The 20,187-nt window shown below is 35.1% G+C and overlaps 1 protein-coding gene and 1 long non-coding RNA gene across 5 annotated transcripts in view; both read left to right on the forward strand.

Moving 5' to 3' along the window:
- Nucleotides 1-20,187, forward strand: part of LOC136024739 (uncharacterized) — a 68,366-nt gene that overhangs the window by 5,550 nt on the left and 42,629 nt on the right. The window lies entirely within an intron of this gene.
- Nucleotides 2,192-14,949, forward strand: LOC136024738 (uncharacterized). The gene is made up of 2 exons (XR_010616895.1): nt 2,192-3,002; nt 14,729-14,949. It is a non-coding gene; the product is annotated as an uncharacterized LOC136024738 (long non-coding RNA).

A 20,187-nucleotide genomic window follows, 5' to 3' on the forward strand; every position in this document is an offset into this window, starting at 1 on the left:
GACATTGGGGGGAGTTGGAGGGGGAAATCTTGGAAAAACACTTGGAGTGTAGGAATCGGGATGAAGCTTGGTGGATGGAATAAACAAATGTCCTTGATACGTGATTGACAGAATCGTACTGGATTCGCTCTCTTTGGGGGAGTTGGGGGGGGAGGAGTTCAGTGATTTGGCGAGTTTGGTGCTTCTGGACGTGCTAGGACGATTAAAATTGATAGGCTTGTCAGGGAGCTGCACAATTTGACTTGATAAAGGCGTTTTCCCAGATTCGACCATCTGGGGGGCTAAAGAGAGAGGAAAAATTAGAAAAAATTAGGTATTGATAACTTACGAGTGGGTGATCGAATCTTAATGAATTTTGATATTTAGAAGGACATCGTGACTCAGAGCTCTTATTTTAAATCCTGACCGGCATTAAGCCTCTTATTTTCTTTTTCAAATCAATCTATTGATTCATAGAATTTTGTTAGAGCTCATACCATATGATCTCTTGGCTCTTAGCTCTTCTCGCCTCGTCACAAGTGCCATATGAGCTCTTAGCTCTTGTTTATTTGATGGATTGGTGACTTTCTCGTATTTTGTTTTGTTTTTGGTGTTTAATTGTCATTTTTCATAAGTTGATTTATTTTTAGGCCTAGCGGGGTGATTATTTACATAAACAAGCTTTGCTTCAGGTTTTATTATCTTAGTTGTTGGTGAATAAACCCTCCCTTTTTATACACTTTCATATCATGAACATCCCAATATAACTGAAACTTGATATATTCAGCGTATTTACGACGTAAGATCTAGTTTGTGCATTCAAACACCTCTCAGTTTCAATTGATCTCACAGTTATCTCCTCGTAATAGAGAATTATCATTCAAAGTAGTATATTCTCTTAATTTTGGAATTGGGCCGCATGTTTTTTGTTGTTTCTGTTTTATTTTACTGTGAGAGCAATGCAATATGTAGAGAGATCAGTAGAGCGAGCAATGCAATATGTAGAGAGACAAGTAGAGAGAGCAATGCAAAATGTAGAGAGATCAGTATTAAAGAGAATCTAGTCTAAACATTGATACAAAAGACTTCTTATATTCATAATCTGCTAAACATAAAACTATTAATGTACTTGAAGGGATTAAATTAAGCCCAAAGCTTTTCTGCATGGTCCTGAATCAAGTCAGGACCTAGCACAAGGGTTTAAACTACAAATATTTTGAAATAATTTTCTTTTTTAATGGCTGTATTGACCCCATCTATATGTGATAATGAATAAGAATATTAGTGCAGTAAAGCCCTTTTTGAAGTCCTCGCTCCCTCTCCATTTCTTTTTGTAGTTATAATGGACAACGTGTTAAGACAAAAGTCTGGATATGGTGTAAAAGTAAGCAATAAGCAACTCTTATTTGCATTTCGTGGATGACGTAGTCTTACTAGAAAATTCTCAACAGAGGCTATGGGAGCTACTTGACGCAATTATAGAAAATTTAGAAAAAGTCAGCCTAATCATTAACGTTGACATATCAAAGAGCATGCCCGTCATAACCTCACCATATGTTCTGCACCACAAGAATACAAATCTAGAACAGGGAAAGGATTTGAAATACCTGGGTAGCTGAATCGATTGTGATGGTGATTTGAAGAGTGAGATTAAACGCAGAATTGGCCAGTCAATCGGAACTTTGGATAGACAAAAGCCTGTTTGGAGGAGAACCAAATATTTTTTGCGGTTGATGTTACGTCCCTTCAATATCTATGTGCTCTTCATACTTCTCTATGCTAGTTAGTTCTGGAAATTGAATCAACAGCTCGAAAACAGAATTCTTGCATTCTTATATATGTGCTTAAGGAAAATTTTAAATATAAGCTGGCAAAAGAGAGTTAGTAGCTCTGAAATTTGTAGTAGCACTGGCAAGCCTCTCATTACTGCTGTTCTAAGGAAGAAGGGATGGACATATTTAGGGCATCTTGGGCAGCTTACGACTGGAAACCAGGCAACAGAAGAAGATGAGACCGTGTAAAGAACTCTTTGCGGCGAAGTTTTGACCGAGATCTGAGGATGGCTGAAACTTTGTTAGTGCCTGAATGGAAAGATGTTACCCCTAAACCATCACTTCGGGACGAGTGGAGAGGCCTCGTCGACGCCCTATGTTGCACTAATGGTGCCAGAGGAACTAAGTTCTAGGTAAGGTCCCAGTGGCCTTGCAAGCTCCTTTATATTGTTGCTTTGGTAACTTAAATGGCTTTAGAGTATATGAAGGTATAATACTTATGTATTCATAGAAGGTATGTATTAGACTATGTAAAGGTATCTAAAAAGAGGTATTGTGGTGCTTCAGACGTAAAACAGGCAAAATTTGCCTTTTATTTCTGTACATATTGGCAACTTACCATAAAAGATAGCATTAAATAGCCAAAAAGCTGAGAAATCAGGTGGCAGTAGTTATTTAGGCCATTGCAACATATGTATTAACAAGGTTTGTATGGGTGTTACTATTGTTTTGTGATGATAAGATCTGCAGCACTGTCTCAGTGCAAGTAAATCAACTGCAGAAAAGAGTTGAAACTTCTTTTTAAAATGTTTGAAAACCTCTTTTGAAGACAGTTGAAATCTATCTTCAAAATATTCGATACTAAATGTTCTACTGATGGCTGATGTTCCCAACTTATCATGATTTGTAAATAATATATTATTTAAGAATTAACGACGCTTCTTGACTACTATGGTCCCTGCGTCTGCCCTGGAGTGCATTCCTGCAGCGTGATTCGATCTCTGGGTCCCGTATTACCAAGCTAAGGTCAAATCCACTGCGCCACCACAGGACTTGTAAATAATATATGGAACTGAGTCAATTGTATTCAAATTCATTGCGTCGTCTTCATGCTATGGTAACCATAGAATATTTTTATTTTTCAGGAGAGTGGGCATGAAAGCGAAATAGGTGGGGATGCTAGTGAAAATTTCGAAAGTGAAGTAGTTGACTTGTCTACTCTCCTAAAAGAAGAAGATTGCAACGATTTGGGTAAGAATTTCTATGTTCACAATACATTATTTTTTCCATGCTTGAAAAAAAAGTTCTTATTGTCTTGGCGAAAATTAATGGGATTATCTTGACATTTTTTTTTGCAAAAATAAGCTACAGCACTTATAAGAGCCTCATATTGGGCAGATAACACTGAACAAATGATTGGGAATAAAATTCACTATTTTGTCTCCTCTTAGATAACTTCGAAGACCACACTGCCTTTGCATGACGAAAGGCATGGAAATGCAGTTGAAAGACGAAAGGTATTATTTTGGAAAACTAGAAAAAATTTCTAGAATTTTCTAACGATATTCTGAAAACAACAGAAAAGAAGGATGTTTTTTGATCTTTACCATATGTTCCAGGGCAGACTGAAAAACTTAAAAGAATTTTACAAAATAATGGTGTAAAGGTAGCTTTAAGAGGTAGTAATAATTTGGCTAGTTTTTTAAATTCTGGAAAGGATCGAACTTCCGTAGAGCAACAAAGTGGGGCTTATAAAATTCCTTGTACTTGTGGAAGCTTTTATATGGGACGTACTAACTAGAATTTAAAAATGAGATTGCTACAACATCATAATTCTATTTCATCGTCCTTAAAGCAAAATTCCAAACCTGAAGATTCCTCGTCGGCTATATCGGGGGAGACCCTCCAACAGATTGACTCTGTGGAGTGACATCCTAGTTTGGCATTGTGGAGTGACATGAGAGGTGTGGCATAAGTGGGAGATGGTAGCATCAGCAATGAAGGGGGGGGGGGGGAGGGGGGCAAATAATGCCAGGTTTTTCTTCCCACTCAATTGGACTGTCTTGGCTTTTCTACAATTAGCCATGACTTGATGCCCACAACTATTCCATTTTAATTCAAAAATCAATAATTATCCAAATCATTTTACTTTGTTTGAAAATGTTTCTTTGATTTCTAGGGACCAAGGTTTAAAGCAAATTTTCAGGGAAACAATCGAAATAAAAAAAAAATTATTCAAGAATAATTACATAAACAGAGATGCAGGTGAATTTGGATTGAATTCAATTTATAATAATTTACTGAGGTCAAATAAAGTAAATTTCATTTCACCGAAGAGTTATGACCTCTGCCCACCTGATATATCAGATAAATCTAATGAGCCGGAACCAAAAAGGTCAAGGACATTTGCTTCCGCTGTTCAATAGAAAAAAATAAGAGTAATAAACTATATGTAATTAGTTTATTGGGTATAAATTTTGTTTGTTTTTATTGATGTCTTTTAGTTTTACTCCTGATGATAAACACGGTATATGTGTTCGAAATATCCAGTTAAAATTTAATATCTGTTCACTGTCGATTAAAAGGTTTCATGCCTATTTTGAACTTTTATACTTTTGTCTCCTCTTATCCATATAATTCCTGATATTTTTTTTTTAGTATGTGCCAAAATAAAACCTCATTATTCAATTGCAAAATCAGGTATTTATTATTTTTGTTTGTTTCATCCCCCTTAAAATCGCTGTTCTTGACACTTCAAAAGCTTAATCGTGCTGCCAATTGGTTTGTGAAAAGTGAGATAAGCTAAAAAAGTTACCTTTTAAGCTAAAAAAAAAAAAAACAAGTCAAAACACTGTTTTTCATGGCCGGATCAATTGTTCAAAACGATTTGCGTTTGCGTTTTGAGGGAGTACCACAATCCATCATATAGGGCTTGAACTCTTTAAAAATGTAACAATATTTGTAACAAAAAAAAAAAATTTGGTCAAAACTGACAAGTGAGAAAAATTGCCATTTCTAATAGATTCAGGGAGGTAACTATTATTTTAATTAGTCTTAATAGTAAAATTTTATTTTGACAATCATTTCAAGTGAATTTTAAAAAATTACCCAATCCTCCTAAAAAAATGGAGTCAGATCAAAACAAAAGGTACACCATTGAAATCACCATGGTCCCTATTCAGCAAACTTACAGTCCCCTAGCTTGAACAATAAGGAAATTCTTTTTTTTCAGAGTTAGTACTGATGAATTCTTTTTTTTTCTATTTTTCTTCTTCGCCGCTTGCAGGCCACTGGAACATCATAGAGTGCTGTTTAAGGGCTTATCTAAAGAAATTGCCCATATCTTCGTGCTTTTGTAAATAACAAAATAAAATGTTGGAAAAGAAAATCATTTTTTGACAAAAGATTGCATCTTTGTATACAAGATGATGAAGGACATCATAATCGTAGGTTGCGACAATAAATGACGTTATAGTACAATCATATGATGACGTAAGTTATAATTGGGGTTTGTTGTTTACTAAGAAAAATTGGAAAAAATTTTCCTCTGCATGATATACAATTATGGTTATGTGGGCTTTTTGGCTAAATTTTTCACGAAAACGGCTTGATAGCTTGTTGTGAAAGTTGGCGTGCTAAACTTTTCTGGCCTGAAGAACGATGCAGATGGGCCACAACTGTGTGAAGATTTGGCTCGAGACTATGTTTTGTTAAAATAATTTTCATGGGGAAGACGTCAGATGTATCCCTGTGTGCAGTTTAAGAGCACTGGTATCCTATTACTTTGAGCCCACAGTACCCCATCATTCCTACGACACACATGATGTTTTCATTCTTGAAATTCTCGAAAACACGCCAAGAAACTCTGAAACCAGGATGCATATTTTTACGATGATGCCAAAAAAGGTTTGAGCAACTCCAACAGTATATCGGAGCATGGGCTGCCACGGTATCTGTATTTCAAAAGACCAGAAGTGAGGGCTGTCACATTTGATAAAATCAATGAATTTCATGGCATGTTTCCGATAATTTCAAGTACGATGTGCTACCTTGTATTGCATAATCATTCATGTTGTCAATTAAACAATACAATACAGTAATATAACTGCCCTAAAAACCGTAACACGGTTAGCCAATGACTTCTGTGATAAATTTCTTATCTCGGAATATAAATGGCTCTTTCGCGAATAAACTACCAGTGCTAACCAGGCTGCTTGCGTAATATGATGTTATATGTATACAAGAGCATTTTTTGACAAAGTGTAGTACAAATATAATGAGATTAGATGGTGAAACTTCTTGCTGCGTTCCCGCAAAAATACTTAATACCTGAGGGAAGTCCTTCGGAGGCTTAGGGATCCTTGTTTCATCGTCACTTAGGTCTAGTCTGTTTGAGGCAAGTGATCATTATTTAGCCATTCGAGTTGAGATTTCTGTCTTTGTATATGTTTATTTACCAACACATTATAACAATGATGAATCTGAGCGACTATTTGCCCTGTCATGTGATAAATTAGGATCGTGTTTAGAAAAAATAAAGCGTTTAGGGCTTCACTGTGCGGTTGTAGGGAATTTTAATTGCGATTTAAGTGAAGTAGGCTCCAAACTATCTATGAGAACTAGTCTGATTAAGTCCTTTTTGGAGTTTTTTTATGGCAAATTCTGTCGGTCCCGGTTTTGCTACTTTAGGCACTTCCAGGTGAGTTAGGACGATGAAATTTGGCAGGCCAGGGACCGAACCTGATTTAATTATAAATATTTGTTTTCCCGATTTGACCCTCTGGGGGGGGGAGTCCTGGGCCCGTTAATTTGAAAAAAATAGAAAAATTGAAGTACTTTTAACTTACGAACGGTTGATCAGATCTTAATGAAATTTGATGTTTGGAAGGATATCGTGTCTCAGAGCTATTATTTTAAATCCCGACCTGATCTGGTGACATTGGGGGGGGGGGGATTTGGAAGGGGGAAACATAATATCTTGGAAAACACTTAGTGTTGAGGGATCGGGATGAAACTTGGTGGGAAAAAAAATCACAAGTCCTAGATACATGATTGACATAACCGGAACGGATCCGCTCTCTTTGGGGTAGTTGGGGAGGGGGGGTTAATTGTGAAAAATTAAAAAAATGAGGTATTTTTAACTTACGAACGGGTGATCGGATCTCAATAAAATTTGATATTTAGAAGGATATCGTGTCTCAAAGCTCTTATTTTAAATCCCGACTGGATCTGGTGACATTGGTGGGAGTTTGGGGTGGGGGAACCTAAAATCATGGAAAACGCTTAGATTGGAGGGATCGGGATGAAACTTGGTGGGAAAAATAAGCAAAAATCTTAGATACGTGATCTATATAATTGGAACAGATCCGCTTTATTGGGGGGAGGGGGTAATTCTGAAAAATTAGAAAAAATGACGTATTTTTAACTTAAGAAGGAGTGATCGGATCTTCATGAAACTTCATATTTAGAAGGACCTCGTAACTCAGATCTCTTATTTTGAGTCTCAACCGGATCCAACGTCATTGGTGGGGTAATTTTGAAAATTTAGGTGTTTGTAACTTTCGAAAGGGTGACCAGATCTTAATGAAATTTGATATTTAGAAGGATCTTGTGCTTTAAAGCTCTAATTTTAAATTCCGACCAGATCCGACTTTATGAAATTTATGGGGGTTTTCGGTACTTCGAATTATTCTTATTTTTTTTTACTCTTAGGCCCTCACATGTGCTGTTTTGGGATAACAACTGAATCAACAACATTTTTTTTATCTTCCAAGTAGTTTTCCATTGATTTTATGAAATCTATAGCTTTTTGGGTGTTACAATTAATTTTTTTTGACTAATTTTTTTTTCTCGAGATTAGAATGATTACGCAATACCAGATAACGCATCATTTTTCCAAGTAGTTTTCCATTGATTTTATGAAATCTATAGCTTTTTGGGTGTTACAATTATTATTTTTTTGACTAATTTTTTTTCTCGAGATTAGAATGATTACGCAATACCAGATAACGCATCATTTTTGGAAACATACCAATAAATTCTAACTAAAAATAGTAAAAATAATTCTAGGTCCTGAAACAACAACATAAATTCCATAAAATAAATGGAAATTTCTAAGAAGCTAAAAATTCTGTTTACTCAGTTTTTTTTTCAAAAGACCCGATGTGAGGGCTGTCACAGGATGTATTATATGGTTTCACGGATAATATGAATGATTACGCAATATCAGATGGTGTATCATCATTCTATAAATTCTCAGTGCTCCAAGTCCCTAATAAATAATAATTTTAAGTCTCAAAAGAATTATAGATTTCATACAAACAATAGAAAACTGCTTGAAAGCTAAAAATAATTTTGACTCAGTTATTATCTCAAAAGACCAGATGTAAGGGCTGTAACAGGATGTATCGTATTGTTTCACTGACATCATGAATGATTACGCAATGAGAAATATCAAATCATTCTTGAAATTCTCGGAAACATGCCATGAACAAAATGAATGATTGCACAATACCATATAGCGAATCATTCTTGAAATTCTAGGAAATCAGGGTGCATATTCTTGGAATGATGCCAAAATAGGTGTTAGCAACTCAGAAAGTATATCAGAGTTTGGGCTGCAACAGTAGCCTATCTATGTATCGAAACACCAGGTGTTGGGGCTTTCATATGATGCATTGTATTGTTTCACTGATAACATGAATAATTTCGTAATACCGGATAACGCACAATTCTTGAATTTCTTGGGAACATAACAAGAAACTTCTCAGCGTCCTAAAATAATTTTAAGCTCGCTAAAAAATTCCAAATCCAAAAAAGTCCCCAAAAACCCCATAAATTTCATAAAATCAATGGGAAACTGTTTAGAAGCTAAAAGTGTTGTTGACTCAGTTGTTATCTCAAATGACCAGATCAGGCACGTACACGGGATTTTTTTTAGGGGGGGGGGGCAAAACCTTCAAAACAGCAGATATAAAGTAGCACATTTTTAGTAATGCAAAAAGCACGTATATCGGAAAATACAGATTAACTTTAATCTGTAGTATTGTAGTGGATTAGGGGAAGAAGACTGAAGCCTCAAAAGTATGTTTTAGGCTCAGGTTATGTTCTTAGCGATTTAGAACCAGTGATTAATCTATTATATCCCACTGAAAGGGAAAACTTAGGGATAACATTGCAATATGGGTGCTTGGGGGGGGGGTTGTTCTTCTATTGCAAAAACGAAGATTTTAATGAAAAATGATTGTTTCCAAAATTGATCCATTAAAATCTATACTTTATCCTGAAAAGGGGGGATAAACGCCCTAATATCGAGGATAATTCTATTTTGCTGTGGAAAGCAAACTCTCTTTACAAAAGAAAAATAACAGTACAATTGCTAATTACTTCAAAGAGGGTAAAAAGTTACACAGAAAATGGGTTAATTATTTGGCAGTGACTTGACCGGATAATTGCCTGCTGTAAAATCCTCCAAAAAAGGCTTCACACATGTATCTAGATTCTTTGTAAATGTCCTACTTTTGCCAGAAATCAGAAGAAACCATGGGGAAGTTAAACATTTCAAAAAATTTCGTGGGGGGGGGGAGGCCCGAAGGTTCCCCCCTGCGTACACGCCAGGACCATATTTGAGGGCTGTCACGGGATGTTTTGTATTGTTTCAGTGACAACATGAATGATTACACACAATACCAGATAACGCATCATTTTTAAAATTTTCAGAAACATACTAAGAAATTCTAGGAAATCAAGATGCATATTCTTGGAATGATGTTAAAAAAGGTGTTAGTAACTCCAGTGATACATCAGAGTGTGGGGTGCAACAGTATCTGTGTGAAAAGACCAGATGTGAGAGCTGTCACAGGATGTATTTTATTGTTTCAATAACAACCTGAACAAATTTGCAATACCAGATAATGTATCATTCTTGAAATTCTCGGGAATATACCAGGAAATTCTTATTGTCCCAAGATAATTCTAAGTCCCAAAAAATTCCAAAAATTGTAAAAATAATTTAAAGTCCCGAGAAAATTCTAAGTCCAAAAACATTCTGTTCAAAAAAAATTGTTTTGAATAAAAAGTTGAAAATTTTCAAAGTTAAAGAAAAAAAATAAATGAAAAATAATAATATTAAGTTCAAAAAAATTGGGATGGGGTGGCATTGGGCCCTAGAGGGGGAGTTTGGATCCTGATGGGGGGCATTGCGTCTTTGATGGGGACGTGGGGACCCAAACTCGTGCGCAAATCTGGTAATGGAAAACAGATGTGCTCAGGGCCATTAAATTGCAATAATGATGTCTGGCCGGTTTTATTCATAATCAATTATCAATAATCGGTTCGATACGATTAGAGTACAAAAAGATCTGATCCAACTGCATATTTATATCCTTATTAAAACTTCGTTTATTAGACATCATGTCACTCCAACCTTACTTCAATTATTGAACAAAAAACTTGGCAAAAGAAACTCGGATAAAAATGCTTCCAGAAATTTCCTTATCAACGGAAAATCGATATAATTTCATGGGTGTCGTAGGAATGATGGGTTAATGTGCGCTTAAAGTAATAGGATACCTGTGCGCTTAATCTGCCTATAGGGATGCTACTGACGTCATATTTACAGGCATTTATAGTGTAACTTACAGGCAGTTGAGTTGTAACTTGATTCCAATTAATTTGTTCAGTGGTGAGGGAGCTTGACTATCAAGTACAATTTGTGTAATCCCGACTTTAACCAATAAGGGTCACCTGAATTTTGATGAGATTAAGCAAAGTTCTTGTTTTCCAGAGGGTGCCCCAATAAGAAGCAATCAATACTGTAAAAAGAAATTGTCCCATTGCATGAAATGGAAAAGCTTTTTTCGTAAATCTCGAAGGAATCCTAAACAACATCTTATCTTTGAAAACATAGACAATACAGTCTATAAAAGTCACTGAGCAAGGTGGAAAAGCCTGATTCCCGCCACAATTATAGGCCATGGGAGGACAGAAAATTCGAGAGCCAAAATGTGTAGTATTCAATTTACTTTTAATTTTGTATCTTTGATCTGTTACTTTCTGTGACTCAACTTTTGACAAGAGTCTATCCATATATGACCAAACAAGTCTGTATTGTTTGGTATTAATTTTATTACATATTTCGGATATTGAATGCCATTTAATATCGGTGATCTCATGCTTCGACTTTGGTTTAAAGTTTGTTTCTTCATTCACGTCATAAATTATAAACAGCTTGTAATAGCGGCTATAACTGATCTGTTCGCCCTAGTCGATATATCGGCTTAAGTCAGTGCGGCGCCTGTTACAGCGATATCTGTTTTCTTCAAAAACTTCACGGATAGCGCAATCTAGTTCACTTTCGTTTTCTTCTATCTTTCCCTTTGGGAAACTCCATACAGAGTTAGATCTGAAAACTTTGACAAGCAGGACCTTATCATACCTTTTATTTACATGTATTCATCCGTATGTCGGTATTAATCGGCAATATTTTTGCCACTCTTTATAGATTGTATCAACATTAGTAATGTCTTTCCTTATAAATTCCACTTTGTTGAATACGTACCGCATGAACTTCTTATATTTTAATTTTCTCAGCCATATCAAATATGGCGAATTATCTTCCTTGTTTGGCGAATCAAAAAGAGCCCAGTTTACCAACTGAATTTGTTTACATACTTTGTTTAGATTCTTGGTATCTTTTTCTGGCATACTAAATATATATTTTTCTAGCAAATAGTTGAAACCTTCATTCGACATTCTACCGCGGCAATCTCAACGCTAAACGAGAATTGCTTCTTTTGGGAGAAAATTTCTTAATTCTTGTAATTGGTACTTGATTAGAACGCTTAATAATCCGACCCTCGTCCGGAGCAAAAAAAAAAAGAATACAAGACAAGCAGTCCTTATCAAACAACAAGAGAGTAGACAGAACAAGATCCAAAAATCAAAAGAATTTCGTGAAAAAGGTTTTTCAAACGACAAGTATTTCTATTTTGAAATTCTTATAATAAAGAATTTTGAGGTTTTAAAATTTATTATTTTGTTTTATTTACTCTCTTTCTGGGATTTCTACAAGAGTAAGGCCTTCGAGTCTGACCATTTTAGAATTTTGAGACCTTGGCCATTTGTTGTGTAATTTTTTATGTTTTCCCTGTAGATCGGAATTCCTTGGTACTTTCATAGAGTTGTTCTCCAAAAAAAAAATCCTGCTCATGTGCCTGGGTTTTGTCTTGTTTTCTTTTCATTTCATGTTCTTTTTTGTCCTTCTTAGGTTAGACCTTTGGAACCAAGTTTGAAGTGTTCAGCGTTCTTTGCAATGGATAGAGAAGGCTATCCAAATATCCGACTTGGAAAACATTTGCTAGTATAGTTTTGTACCTGTAATTTCACACTCCTAATTTAATTGCCGAGTGGTTAGCGTACCAAACTTTAAATCATGGGGTCAGGTGTTCGAGTCCTGGTGTCGCTGGATAAATGGTTTAGAACGGGGGTCAGTGATGTGACTGTAAGCACAGATGGGGTCGACCCAGCTCTAAATGGGCATCTGAAGAAATCTAGGGGTAAAACACTGGAAGCATCGGATGATTTTTCCCCAATCACGCATTCTTGCCCAGCCGAAAGCATCGAATCAGGAGATTTTCACCTGCGCAGCCCAGACCATTGGTCAGCATGCGGAACTTGTGAAACTTGCTAAGGAAAACTTGTCGAAAATAAAGAATTGCCGAACACTTGTTGCAGTGTTTGATGCTTGTTGAAACATGATAAACTTGTTAAGGGGGCTAGGAGGTGGAGTGTATAAGATTGGGGATTGTAATCGTCTGGTTAAGAGTTTTTTACCCTGTGAATTATAATGTTACTGTTTTTATTTTTCCAAGTCTTTCGATTTGGAAATAAAAACGTATCGTAAAGTGCCATTTTCAGTATTGTGTTGCACTCATAGATGCCTGTACCATGACGAATATTTTCAAAAATAAATAAAAGAGCTCATGATATGGCGATTTCCTTCCAAATAAGCCTTCTCCAAAAATTCTACAACGGTTCGCAACAGGGTCAAAGGATCATCAGCTTATGTTGATTGAGTATAGATTAAAGGAAAAAAGAATAGATAAACAGATATGTATATAATTGCCAGAATTAAAAAAAGATTTGGACCTAGATAGGTTTGATTCCTGTCAGGGTGGGCGGAGGAGTTTAACCGTGTTGGATCAGTCATGATTTTCAGAGATTACCGCTAACCCAACTATTTTGTATTAAACGTTTCTTCGGTGTTCCTTTCTTTTGGCTTCCCCTTAGTATATGGATAGTTTAAAGAGTCATGAATAGATTGTCTCTTGATTCAATATAATCCTGATTCTTGCTTTAAAAAATTACCGTCACAGTTTTCTTCCGTTTTAAAAACAACTTTTTTATATATTAAATTTATAAAGTTGTAATCCTGCAAAGTCTCTTTCTAAAATTGTATAATAGATTGTGTTTTTAAGTGTGTTCTTTTTAATATGTTCAATGTAGAACCACATGAAAAAGAGGGGCTTTAGGTCTGTTTAAAAATAACTTTTGAACGATTTCCTTCTTTAAACAGCTAATTTTATTTGAAAAAAAAAAAAAAATACAGAACATTTTTGCCGCATCTGCTAAGAAAACCCCTAAGGATTTTCATTGAAGTTAATGTATGCCACTGTTTTGTTCATAGAAGGTAAATGTACCTTCTATGTTTGAAGTTACTTCAAATAACTTCATTTCTTCTTTGTTTTAGGTTTTCTTCTTTGTTTTAGATTTTTCTTTTTTTAATGCTTGGATACGATTCTTATTTTTACCACCAATAATAATTTACCTTTGTCATAAATTCTTTGTCATGAGCACGATCGGTTATTTTATGTTTATTGCGTCTGGTCATTTTCTAATTTTTATGCTAGTTTTATGTTAGTGTTTTATCTTAGTTCAATTTTTATGTTAGTTCAAAGTGAAGGACAGTATGCATTATTACCCCGATATGAGGGGTGTTGAATGAGCTTAAGCTTTCACTTTGTTTAGCAAATTGGGTAGAAACTTATGATTCTGATTCCTTAAATGCAGGATTTTCCTGTGTTCATTGGTAAAATTACAAACTTAAACTAATAATTTGCAAAAAAAGAAAAAAAAATAAAAAAATAATAGCACTTGCAAGATCTATGTATCACCAATGGTGCTGTGCTGCCAAATAAAAGAATTCTTGAATAACAGCCAAAATAAATGGACAGAATTATCTCTGCCATCAAGTATAGGTAGCTTTTCTTCAATTGTTACTCATTTGCAATATGTTGTTTGTTCAATAGGATCTGGAAATTTGCCAAGTTGATAAGGCCATCCTCTGGTTTTCATGGATGCAATTATTTTTTTCTTAAAACATTTCTTTTGTTTTGAGTGAGACGATTTGGATATACTCTTGGAATTCCTTAAGAGGGGATGTAATCGTAAGAAGTTTGTCTTTTGGCCCGTTTAATTGTTAAGTACAACTGCCAAGTTCTCTCATCTCTTTTATTTTTTTGATTTTCTTGCACTTAATGCAAACAGGCCAAAAATCAGCTTTTAAGTAATTAGCCAATCACATTCAAAAGAAATTAGTTTGGGTTGTCCTTCTACAAAAACAAATAAAGATCCCTGTAGGCCAAACTTCTTGCTGCACAAGCTCCCCACTCCCCCCCCCCCCCCCCCCAAAAAAAATGTATTTTATGCAAGGGAAACAAAAACATCGCCTTCAGGCAAGCTTATAATTATTTCTCTTCCTTTTTTGGTACCTGAGAAGTGTCGAAAAACGATACCATTTACTGCCGAACTGTTAGTTCTTCTAATTTACTGCTCACCTTGTTATTACATTCTTTTGTTTCATTTCTTATAATCTTTATTTACATAGTTTTGCATCGTATGTCATCGTGTGTCAAACCACAGGCTTGTAGGAACCGGACCTAGACAATTATTTTTTATAACTTTTGTTTTCTTTTCAGCTTCTGTTTGTTCCTACGCTGAAGTATTGCAACATCCTCTATATTCTGTAAACTTATGTGTATATCTCAAGGGATTTATTTCGCAGTTCGTTGCTCAAGGTGTTTTTGAGACCTCTTTCCAACCTTATTTGAACAAAGCTGAAAAAAAGACTCTCCGTCTTTTAGGGATTAATGTCTAAGATCTGTTAATTTATACTATGTCATTAAAATTGTGACGTTTTCCCATTTTGCTTTTTTAGCACAGAAGATTTAGGCTTCCAGTCCAAAAGCTCAAACATTTCTGTATCGTCATGGTTACAGCAATAGCTGCAATCGTGTAAAGAGTGAACCATAGCCCACAGTAGTTGAAAATTAAGAAACGTGTTTTTGGAAGTCCGAATAATTCTATCTAAATAATGTTTGCTGCCTAAGGGCATCCTTGTAAAGAGTGAACCCTAGACTATAGTAACTAAAAGTTTGTTTCGTAGAGGACTTAAATCTTTCTTATTTTTATAACAAAGATGTGTTAGTTTTATGTTCCCCTAATATGATCGTATATATATATATATATATCTATCTATCTATATATATATACTAGCTGTTGGGGTGGCGCCTCGCGCCACCCCAACATCTAGTTGGTGGGGCGCTTCGCGCCCCCCCAAGCCCCCCCGCGCGCGTAAGTCGTTACGCGCCATATTAGTTATGCGCCATTGTAGTTGTGTCCCTGTGTCCCACCTGTGAATATAGATAGATTTATATATGTGTTTCAAACTACGCGAAAATTGCGAATAAACAACATTCTTGGCTTTCCCATTGTCTGTGCATATGCAAAGCCATATGTACTAATAATGACGTCATATACAAACGCTCTTTTTACAAACAAACAAACATGCATCCACATAACTCGTTTTTATATAGATAGATAGATAGATAGATACAATACAAATTAACTGCGTAAAACTTGCGAATAAACAACATTCTTCGCTGTCCAATTGTCGCTGCATATAAATACATTGTCAGGTTTACCGACCCTCGAACATGCAACGTACAATTGTCCATGGGAAAAACAATCAGGATTAAGATCTATACCACATTTTTCTAATGATTGACCATGAGCTTTGTTAATGGTGATTGCAAATACTAATCGAATTGGGAATTGCAATCTTTTAAATTGAAAAAGCAGATCCGTTGGAATCATGGGAATGCGAGGAATTGCGAATATACAACATTCTTGGCTTTCCCATTGTCTCTGCATATACAAAGCCGTATGTACTAATAATGACATCATATGCAAACGCTCTTTTTACAAACAAACAAACATGCATACATACAACTCGTTTTTATATAGATAGATAGATAGATAAAATACAAATTAACTGCGTAAAACTTGCGAATATACAACATTCTTCGCTGTCCAATTGTCGCTGCATATAAATAGATTGTCAGGTTTACCGACCCTCGAACATGCAACGTACAATTGTAAATGGGAAAAACAATCAGTATTAAGATCTATACCACATTTTTCTAATGATTGACCTTGAGCTTTGTTAATGGTGATTGCAAATGCTAATCGAATTGGGAATTGCAATCTTTTAAATTGAAAAGGCAGATCCGTTGGAATCTTGGGAATGCGAGGAATAAGAACAGCCTCACCCTCAAAAGGCCCTGTCAAGATTGTGGCCTCTATTAGGTTTTCCATTGTTTTTTTTTACGGCAAGTCGAGTGCCATAGCAAAGCTTTTGGTGGGTTTATATTTCTTAAAAGTATTATTGGTAGGCCTATTTTTAGTTGTAGCACGTGTGGTGGAAACCCTGAGAATAATATCTCGAGGTAAAAACTGATCACCGACCATAACGATGGCCACTTCGTCGATAGTTGGAGCATTGTATCTACGCACATGTTGGCCAGGAGGCGTTTTGTCAGCGGAAATAACAATTTTATGCGTATAAGTAGGCATCAAATCGATGGCTGATTTGAACAGACGCACTAAATTATTATTTTCGTGGAAAAGATGTTGTAATTGGGAAACGATTGTCCTTTCAATGTTGGGAGAAATTTCGCAACGTGCATTCAATTCAGAATTTCTATCACTGATGAAGTACAATTGTAAAAATTTATGATTCTCGCCTGAGAATGGTAGAAGAGACCCTGCTCTATGATAAATTTGCCCTTTTACTTTGAAAGTAGACATAAATTGATCTGGATTTTCAATTTGGGCTCCAAACGACGTCATTTGGAAACATGAGTTGTATTTTCTGATTCATTTATATTCCTTATGTCCCGGTGTCCCGGTCGTCATTTATATCCCCCTGTTTTATATCCCGCTTATTTTTCAGTTTTTTCCTTTTTTTAGTTTTTTTTTACTTTTTTAGTTCTTTTAGTTTTTACCTTTTTTAGTTTTTTTAGTTTTTTAGATGAAATTTTTTTTTTAGTTTTTTACCTTTTTTTCTTTTTAGTTTTTTATTGGTTTTTACCTTTTTTTAGCTTTTTATCTTTTTTATTTTTTTTATTTTTATTTTTAATTTTATTAGTATTCTTTTTCTCTTCTATTTTTCATTTTTCCTTTTTTTTCGTTTTTTTTTTAGTTTTTTAAGTTTTTTCCTTTTTTTAGTTTCTTTAGTTTTTTTAGTTTTTCGGCTTTTTTATTTTTTTATTAGTTTTTAGTTTTTTTTTGTAGTTTTTGCCTTTTTTTAGTTTTTTCAGTTTTTTTTTTAGTTTTTAGTTTTTTACCTTTTTTAGCCTAACCAGGATTTGAACCTGGGACCTTCATTCTCCGTTCTGACACCCTCTCTCACCGAGTGACTACTCCAGCATGTTCATTTTGGTGTTTTAAATGGTATATTATTAACCAAATTAATGTGTTTTACAATATACTAAGCATCGTCATAACAAAAATGACGGCAACTAATTTCATGACGTCAGCCGAAACATGACGTCACCTGATCCACAGATCCACAGACAGACAGACAACTTATTTTTATATATATAGATATATATATATATATATATATATATATATATATATATATATATATATATATATATATATATATATATATATATATATATATATATATATATATAAAATACCGGAAAACCGTTGGCTTCTCCGCTGGGCCCCAGCACTAGACATGTGGCTGGCTTCATATATGGATTCTCATTGTCGCTGGTCAGCAAACCGCTGACAATTTGAACGTTGTCTACATGTTATGACGTCAAACAGCTTCGATACACCCACCTTGTGAAAAACAGGAATTCTTTCTTAAAGTACTGACCTAATTGGTTCGTTTTCGTTGCCATTCTTCGCTGTTTCTTGTTTTCTAGCTGGAGATTTAATTGTGTATTTTTGTTTATTTTTACCTTAGAAAGTTTTCTCCACGCCTTTTGCTTAAGCAGTTTAGAATCATCCATCATTTCATTTAATTTATTAACGTAGTATAGATAACAAATACTTCTTTTCAGTTTCTAACCACACGATTAAAGTATTACATATCTAGTTAATACATATATAGTTTTTTTTATGTTTCTGGCTTTCTAGTACTAATACACAGAGGACAAAATCCTCTAAGGATCATATTTACAACATGATCTCTATATTGGTTATATGTTGGATGTTTCGTTTAACGCCTCTTTGTTGTACTCGTGTCAATTTGATCACTGAATTAAACAGACCCCACCGAGACTGAAAAATACACCTGGGAAAGATTTAGAGATAATGACAAACTGCATGCTCATTTATAATCTTCTGGTTGCTATTCAAAGATATTTGATTCCACCTTCCAGTATGCTCGGCGTTGCCATGGGGAGCTCAAATCAAAATTAGCTTTGTTTATAAGATTGGACTGATAAAATTTACTATTGTTCGTAGTGGATATTGAATTACAAAAAACAAGTTTTATTAACTGAAAGTAAGGAGCGACATTAAAACTTAAAACGAACAGAAATTACCCCGTATATGAAAGGGGCTGCTCCTTCTTCAACGCCTTGCTCTTTGCACTAAAGTTTGACTCTTTCTCTCATCTCTACTTTTTAAAACAGTAAAAAAAAACTTTAAATAGTGCTATCACTCGTGCCAACTTGAGACGCTGAGGGAATATTCCGAGCTTGAATGACTGGTTAACTAAGTGGCACAGTGGTGTAATAATTGAGGGAAGAATCTGTTTGATTAATTTGGCCGGAATTTGGTCGAATCCAGATGAAGAATTTTTCAATGACGAAATTATTGTTATCAGTTCCTGCTCCGTAACTGACTCAAGAACCATTGACTTTACACAGGAAGGACCGAGGAACTGCTTCCAAGTTCTAGAACTTGAAGAAGGAACCACACCTAACGCCGTTGTTTTCCCAACCTCAGCAAAAAATTTAGTCATCTGATGTCATACTTGGTCTTCATCCAAGAAAAGCTGATTCTGAACACTAAGTGATTTAGGGAGCTTTCTAGGTCTTGCCGATGGTTGCGTAACTTCCTTAATTACATCCCAAGTTTTCTTAATATTTTTGCCGCAATCCGCAAACCTTCGGGAAAAATATGTAATTTTAGCTTTTCGAATCAGAGTTTTAAGCATCTTCCGCTATAGTTTAAAAGTCTCTAATTTAGCATCACTTGGTCTGTTCCTATACTCTTTCCAAAGGTTCTGTTTTCTCTTTATTGAGTTTAGTATTCCAGCTGTAGTCCATGGGGCTATGGGTGTTGATCTCTTAGAAAGACTTGGTTGGGGTGTTCGGCAATGGTGGATAAATTTCTTCTTTACTGTTTCATAAAAAAAAATCAAAAGCCTTATTATAATTTTCTAAGCTCACCCTCTCAGGTATTGTAAACTCCCATGACGTAAAGAATAAATCATCTTTGAGCTTTTCGATGTTTGCTGGTGTATATCGGAATCTTGGTTTATTATCAGGGACTATTCGGCGGGCAGACCGGGGGAGTGGAAGTAAAACTCCTACTGGAAAATGATCCGATGTATCTGATAGTAGCACTTCATTTTTTACAGAATGTATAGATGAGAACACATTGTCAATTAAGGTTGCAGATTGGTTTGAAATTCGTGTAGGGATATTTATACAGGGAGTTAACCCAGACGAGATTACTAGTGCCAGTATATCACAAGCCTGACTCGATGACATATCCATCATGTCAGCGTTAAAATCACCCATTAAAATTATTTCTGCCTTTTCAGACAATACTTTCCCAAGAACAATCTCTAATATTTCCATAAATTGTTTCATTGATCCGCTTGGAGATCTGTATATTTCGCCAATTATTATCTTTTCATTGGAGCTAGTAGCCAATTCTATGAACAGAGATTCAAATACCCGTTCAATGTTTATAGACAAATCATCTCTTCTTACAACTGCCAGATTACTCAATACATAAAATCCTAGCCCCCCCCCTTTTTTGCTGTCTTTCTATTTAGAAATATTGAATTATATCTGGGTATATCCATAAGTAGCTGGTTCTTTTCATTTAAAAAAGTTTCACA

Source organism: Artemia franciscana, chromosome 3, assembly GCF_032884065.1.
Source record: "Artemia franciscana chromosome 3, ASM3288406v1, whole genome shotgun sequence".
NCBI lineage: Eukaryota > Metazoa > Arthropoda > Branchiopoda > Anostraca > Artemiidae > Artemia > Artemia franciscana.